The following is a 7,821-nucleotide window of genomic DNA, read 5'->3' as shown; positions in this document are numbered from 1 at the left end:
TCCCTCCGGGGGAGCTGTGAAGGGGCCAGCTTGTGGGCGCGCGGGGCTCCCGCATGGCACCGCCTTCCCCTCCTGCCCACGGTTCCAAGTCTGTTGAAGGAGAACACGCGTTTCCTCCCCCAACCCCACATCATGACCGCGCCCCCCCTGACCCGCTTTGGCCACGCCCCCCACCCACGCCAAAAAAAAGTCAGCTGCAGACCGCAGATCGCGGTGCAGTGACTTTCACACGCCACCTGTTTGCAGTGCGGGCGCGCTGTCTTTGGCAGCGGGGCCTTAGCCTTAGGCTACGTCTATACTAACTCAGACGGAGCGGAATGGAGGGGAGGCGCACCCACGCTGCGTGATCACATGTATTGTCCTCTTTGAGACTGTCTATAGATGGCGCCAGAGCACACATCAGACAGAGCTCAAAACGGAGCGAAATTGAAGAAGACAGAGGCAAGTGATTTATTGCGCGATGGCATGATCACGTGATCTGTCTCCTCCAATCAAAGTAAAATTATATTTTCAAAGTGACGCCATTTTTTTTTTGGTATGCCGGTGGTAAACACACACAACACAAACAACATACACAACACACACAAAATTAAAGTTAATTTCCATACCGGGAGAAGTGAACTTGTCTGCCCAGTGCTTCAGATGCTGAATTTGAAAAAATGCCCGTGGATCAGGATGTGAGGTAGGGAAGTGACATCCGCACCGGAACGTCATTGCCACTCCTCCAAATCTTTATTGCCACACCCCCAAATCACACCCGCTGCATACTCTGCAAAGCCATGAAAACGCTCAGGCTTTAGCAAGAGTATCGCAGCATAGGTGCGCCTCCCCTCTGTTCTGTTACGTCTGAGTTAGTATAGACGTAGCCTTAGGCCGAGTCCATAGACAGACAGGCCGTGCTGAGGCATGCGGATGCTCCGTGCTGAGCCCCTGCATCCTCAATGAGGATGCCTTGAGAGGGGGCTCACGCGAGCGTCCGCAGGCGTGCTAACGAGATGGAGGTTTCAGCCGAGCGTCAAGCTGTTTTTCAGTGAGCTGTCGGCTGAAAACCTCCAATCACAACACAGCAGTGTCGACATCACGGCGCCGTGATGTCGGCGCCGGGACGTCGACGTCAGTGCGTCGCGGGCGATTGGCCCAGCGACATCACTGCCCCGCCTCCAACCACCTCCCCCCGGCTCCGATCGCGCCCGCTGGCTCGCCTGTATGGGCATGAAATCGCCCAGATTTCAGCAGGCGAGCCTCAGCGTCAGCGCGGCTCAGATCGCCTCACCCCTCTATGGCCCGGGCCTTAGGCTCCGTCCCCACTGGCGCTGACTGCACTCATACTTGAGAGCGGTGACGTCACCAACTCTCAAAGCATGAGTGCAGGGTGTCCTGCCTAATTTTGCAAGCGGTAGCGGGGGGTATTGAGTGGGGCTATTTGTGTGTGTAATGTGTGTAATTGTGTGTTATTGTGTGTGTGAGTGTGTGGCTCTGTGTGTGTGTGAGTGTGTGGCTCTATGTGTGTGGCTGTGTTCTGTGTGCAATCTCAAAAAATTTTGTCTCCCCAAGCGCCGAGCTTGGGGGAGCATACGTGTCCGTGCACGAGCGCTCGTGCCACGTGAACGGGGTGATATACAGTACACTCACAGAAGAGAACGCATCAAGCGCTGAGCGCCAATTGCGCTCAGTGTCAGCGGGGACACAGCCTTAGACTCCTGCTTTAATGTCTGGTTTCCCTTTCTGCGATTGTCCTGCAGTGTCTGATGCAATTATTACTGAATCAAAGGTTCCTGTTTCAAAGTCAAGTCCCCCTTTCTCTGAATTTCCAACAGTACCTGCTTTATCCCTTGCTAGTTATAAAGCCCTAGATCTAAAAGCAGGTTCCCCTTTCTCTGATTCCCCTGCAATGTTTGATATACCTGTAGTCAGGTACTGTGACAGGGTGAAGTCAACCTCTATCAGTTATGCCTGGGAAACATATGTCTGAGTGCTTTATCCAGCACTCAGAAGGTTAACTCAGGAGGAAGCTAGGTAATCAGGAGGTAAGCTGACACCTGATAACCAGCAATGTAGAAAAGGATCTTGTTACTGGCAGTAGCTGGCTGCCTTAGACCAGAGCACGCTGCTATCCAGGCTGAGAGTGTGTTCACAAGTATGGAGGTGCAGTGAGAGGTGTGTGGGGGAGAAGGGGGTCTGAGACCCATCATGGAGGCAGACTCTGATGGAGTGAGAGGATTAAGGCAGCTGAGAAGTGCTGCAAAGGGAAAGAAATGTTTGTCTGAAAAGGCAGAGATGAAAGTGAAAACAGAGTTAAGCAAAATGAAGAAACTAAGGAAAAAGAAAGCAGAAAGCAGAGCTGCAAAAATAGAAGAGAATATGAGTAGTTTGTCCTCAGATGAGGGCCCTGAGAGTTCCAATTCCCAAACACAGGGACGGAGTAACAGTTTGGAGGGAAGCCAAAAGCTATACCTGAGTGAGGGGAGGAAAGATGATGCAGCAGTTAACCCCTTTAGTGTCCGGAAGATCCAATACTGCTCCCCAGTGAGCAGCTGGAGCAGCAAAGGGTGGGTCTCGCAAACACAGCCCCCTGAGACCAGCAGTGCAGAGATGCAAGAAACAGCAGCTCACACCCCTGAGCATGGTGTCCCAGGCACAGACTATGTGATTAGTGAGACCTCACTGTCAGAAAGCAATCTGGGTGATACAAACAATGCAGAAGTGGTCATATCACAGAACAGCCAGAGTGCAGAAAACACTGCAGAACTGGCACTACCAGAGGGCAGCCAGAGTGTTGCAAACACTGCAGAAGTTGCATCATCAGAGGGGTGCCATGAAATCACTGAACCTGCACAAGGGCTACCAATTAGCCTCAAGAAAGCACAACCTGTGCACAGTGCGGGGGAGGGAGGAATGCAGAGAGGAGCTGCAGCTGTTACCTGTGCAGCCTCAGGAAAAAACATTACAGAGGAGCCACTAGCCACAGATGGTGCAGCACAGAGGCCACCAGCAGCCGGTGCAGCACAGAGGCCACCAGCAGCCACAGACGGTGCAGCACAGAGGCCACCAGCAGCCACAGACGGTGCAGCACAGAGGCCACCAGCAGCCACAGACGGTGCAGCACAGAGGCCACCAGCAGCCACAGACTGTGCAGCACAGAGGCCACCAGCAGCCACAGACGGTGCAGCACAGAGGCCACCAGCAGCCACAGACGGTGCAGCACAGAGGCCACCAGCAGCCACAGACGGTGCAGCACAAAGGCCACCAGCAGCCACAGATGGTGCAGCACAGAGGCCACCAGCAGCCACAGACGGTGCAGCACAGAGGCCACCAGCAGCCACAGACGGTGCAGCACAGAGGCCACCAGCAGCCACAGACGGCGCAGCACAGAGACCACCAGCAGCCACGGGTGGTGCAGCACAGCGGAGTATCCCTGGAGAAGCTGGAGAGAGACCAGAGAGAGCAGAAGGGTCCGCATGGAGAGGTGCCGGTCCAGGGTCCGGCAGTTACCCCCAGTTTCCAAGCCCCACTGCCAAGCGGATAAATGTGGTGAGACTGCGATACAAAGGTTTTGGGGATATTCCTGATAAATGCTTCATTGGTAAAGCCCTTTTGAAGGAATCTATGGGGTTTGAGGCCTCAGACATTTTTGCTTTCATACACACCCCAGGTAACAGGGAATATGACATAAGCTTCAAAAGGGGGGATTTGCTAGAAGCTTTCTGGCACAGATTTGAGGACTTGAAATTCACACTTCTGTGGAAAGACTTTGTTGCCATCTCTGTAAGTCGTCCTACAACCAAACTGGTGACTGTAATGTTTCGCAACGAGGCTGTTGCCAAACAAGACATTCTTTATTGGTTGAAAAGACAATGTACTATGCTGTCTGATCTGGAGAAAATAGAGGAGGAGATCTGGGAAGGAGCGTGGGTGTGGACTGGGGGTTGGAGGTGTAAGGTTAAGCTGTGGGAAAGATTTGGTGTGTCTCACCACCTCCCAAATTCTCTCTTCATTGGGGGGGACAGAGGGGTCTGTTTTTACAGTGGCCAGCCCAGGCTTTGCTTCAAATGTGGGTCCAACAGGCATTTGAGTGCGAGCTGTGATAAGATCAGGTGCAGCCAGTGTGGGGTTCTGGGGCATAACCGATCTGTATGTCCTAATACTGTGCTGTGTAATTTGTGTGGGGGACAGGGTCACTCTTTTAGGGAGTGTCCTGAGGCGGTGCATAATAAGGCTCCCCAGGACACTGAGACAGCCCTAGAAGAGGAGATCCAGACAAATGAGTTTGGTGCCATGGAGCTATCCTTTGAGCAGGAGCCGGCAGGAGGGGAGCAGGGAGGAGAGGAGCAGGGGCCAGCAGCGGCAGGAGAGGAGCAGGGGCCAGCAGCGGCAGGAGAGGAGCAGGGGCCAGCAGCGGCAGGAGAGGAGCAGGGGCCAGCAGCGGCAGGCGGGGAGCAGGGGCCAGCAGCGGCAGGCGGGGAGCAGGGGCCAGCAGCGGCAGGCGGGGAGCAGGGGCCAGCAGCGGCAGGCGGGGAGCAGGGGCCAGCAGCGGCAGGAGGGGAACAAGGGCCAGCAGCGGTGGGAAGGGAGCAGGGGTCAGCAGGAGGGGAGCAGGAGCCAAAAGGGGAGGGATGGGAGCATGTAACTAAAACAAAGAAAAAGGCCAAAGACAGAGGTAACAATGGGGAGTTACAGTCATCAGGGATACCCACCTCAAATACCTATGATGCATTGTCTTGGGGGGATACCATGGATGCAATGGAGGAAGGTGGAACAGAAGCCCTCAAAAGTGAGGGGGAGGAGGAGGGAATAGCAGATACAGTTAAAAAAAAAAGATGTGTCCGCCCACTGACCCCGCACAGCCTATAAGGTTTTGCACTGTGAATGTTAACAGTGTTAGAACCGCTACCACCCGAGGTATTACTTTTGGGGAATTGAAAAAATGGGATTATGATATTTATTTTTTACAGGAAACTAGATTGATTTCAGCATCTGGCATCTTTAATTCTAAAAGAGATTGGAAAGAGGGGGCTTCCTTTTGGTCTATTGGGCCTGATTCTTATGATGGTGTTGGGTTTTTATTTAAGATTGCACATTTTCAATGCATAAAATTAGTTGAAATTTCACCAGGTCGGTGTCTATTAATTGATATTGTTATTGACAAAGTGCAATATAGGTTAATTAATGTTTATGGACCCCAAAAACTAAGTTTGAGGAAACTCTTATTTGAACAAATAAAGCCGTATTTATTTACAAGTAAAACAGTGCTATTAGCTGGAGATTTCAATTGTGTAACATGTATTCAGGATAGGTTAGGGGGAAAAGGAATAATAACAAGTGATGGAGTTTTTTTAAATCAAATGTGTAGAGATGCAAACCTTAAGGATGGATATAAGGTGATGTTTCCAGACAAGCCGGGGTATACCTATAGTTGGGGGGAACACAGTAGTCGTTTGGATAGAATTTATGTAACCAGCTCTGTTGAAATTGGTTCAATTGGTTTAAAGTCAGCAGCATTTACTGACCACCTCTTGTTAGAGGCCACTATTAATCTTAATGAAGCCATACGTATTGGTAGAGGAGTTTGGAAATTAAACTCTAAACTGCTAGAGCAGGAATCCTTAAGGCAGCAATTTGAAACCTTTCTGATTAATAGGATTTCTACACAGTTTTTGTTTTCAGACTATGCAGAATGGTGGGAAAATGTTAAATCAGATATAAAAATGTTCTTCAAAAAAGAAGCTAGGGTTGGGTTATCAAATGCGCAACAGAAGTATATTCAGTTGAGAAATAAACTGACAAAACTGAATTCAGAACTACAACTGGGGAGAGAAGGCTTGGGAAAAGAGATAGCAGAAACAAGGAAGAAAATGCTGGAGTTTGAGTATAACAGGTATAAAACCCTACAGGAGGAAAGCAGTTTTGGGAACCAGTTTTCCTCTTCTCCAGACCCCTTTGAGGCATGCAGGCAGAGGAGAGAGAGGAAAATAATTCCAGGTCTACTAAATGAGGAGGGTGTAGTGATGCAGACAAATAGGGAGATATTAGATCTAGTCTCAAGATTCTACGGTGACTTATATACATCAGAAGACCCTGCACTGAGTGAGATAGGGCAGTTTCTAAATCAGTTAAGACTACCAGCCCTTGATAAGGAAGAGACAGAGGCCCTTATAAGACCCATCAGTAACTCTGAGGTAGCTGATGCCATAGCATCTTTGCAATTGAAGAAAACTCCTGGGTCAGATGGTCTAACTGCTGAGTTTTATAAATGTTTCAAGGATGTTTTAGTGCCGCTCTTAGTTCAGCTTTTCAATTCCATTTTGTTTTCCCAAGAACTAGGAAACTCCCAACAGGAATCCTTATTAGTATTATTATTTAAAAAGGGTAATAAGTATGATTTAAAAAATTGGAGGCCCATAGCATTATTAAATGTTGATTACAAGATTTTAGCTAAGATTCTGTTTATTAGGTTAAGTAGCGTGTCAGGTACGCTGATTAGTGAACGACAGGGCTGTGCAGTGAAAGGGAGAAAGATAGTGAATAACCTGTTACTGGTAAGAGAAATCTTTGAGTACAGCAGGACAGGTTCTATGAAGGGATATGTATTAAGTATAGATCAAAGCAAAGCTTTTGATAGAGTTAACCATATGTTTCTATTTTCTGTCCTAAAAAGGTATGGGATCCCCAATACATTTATAATGTGGCTTAAGACTTTGTATAATGGAGCATCAGGAATCCCAATAGTGAATGGGTGTCAAGGAGAGCGCTTTTATATCAGATCTGGTGTTAGACAAGGATGTCCTTTAAGTCCCCTGTTATATGTTTTTGCAATAGATCCTTTTCTTAGACTTTTGGAGGGCAATATGAACATTAAAGGGTTTTTGTTACCAGTCCCTTCTCAGGAAAAAATAAAATGTCTTGCCTATGCAGATGATGTTACAATATTTGTAACCAGTTCTGAAGAAGTGGAGGAAGTGAGAACTTTAATTGATAAATATGGAATTGTGTCAAATTCAAGGATAAATCATGAGAAATGTGTCTCCTGTTGGGTGGGGTCTCCTGATCCTGATTTCCAGTTAGCTGGTGGCTTTCCTGAGCCTCAAAATGACATTAAGATTTTGGGCATCACATTTGGGAAAGAGGACATGTGTGAGCAAAACTGGCAGCCAAAACTGGATATTTGTAACTGGAAAGTCCAAAGGTGGAAGAAGTGGAAAATGAGCTTTGAAAATAGAGTGCGAGCTTTAAAGACCTATTTATTACCACTTTTTGTTTACGTTAATGTGGTATTCCCACCAACAGATAAAATAACGACACAGGTTAGCAGTATGTTCTTTCAGTTGTTTTGGGGTAATCGCCTTAATCCAATTAAAAGAAACATTGTTTACTTAGGAGTTGAACAAGGGGGTCAAAATATGGTGAACGCAGAATTGTTTTTTGGTCTACATTTTCTGTACCAGAATATAGTTCCAGTTGTCGGCAACACAGGCACTCTCTTGTGGCCAGCAATGCTAAAAACAAGGCTTTGGGCTCTAAGAGACTGGTTTACAGAGGGCCCGGTAAGACAAATAATAACTAGAATATATAATCCTCCAGTTTACATAAGGAGAGTTGCTAGACAAATAAGAGGTTGGAATTTAACTGTGAAAGAACTAATGGGCACTCCCAGGAGAGTTTTATACAAATTGGTCTTAGGTAGGTCCTTTTTAGCGCCAGTTGGGTTTTTCCACTGTCCGTCAGTCAGAGCTCAGGAGGCAAGGGGGGTTTTCAGGGAGAAGCGAATCCCTTGGAAAATGAGAGATGTTTTGTGGTTGACAAGTCATGGGAAGACCTATGTTA

This window comes from Ascaphus truei, chromosome 2, assembly GCF_040206685.1.
Source record: "Ascaphus truei isolate aAscTru1 chromosome 2, aAscTru1.hap1, whole genome shotgun sequence".
Classification (NCBI taxonomy): domain Eukaryota; kingdom Metazoa; phylum Chordata; class Amphibia; order Anura; family Ascaphidae; genus Ascaphus; species Ascaphus truei.
Note: the sequence above shows the minus strand (reverse complement) of the source record.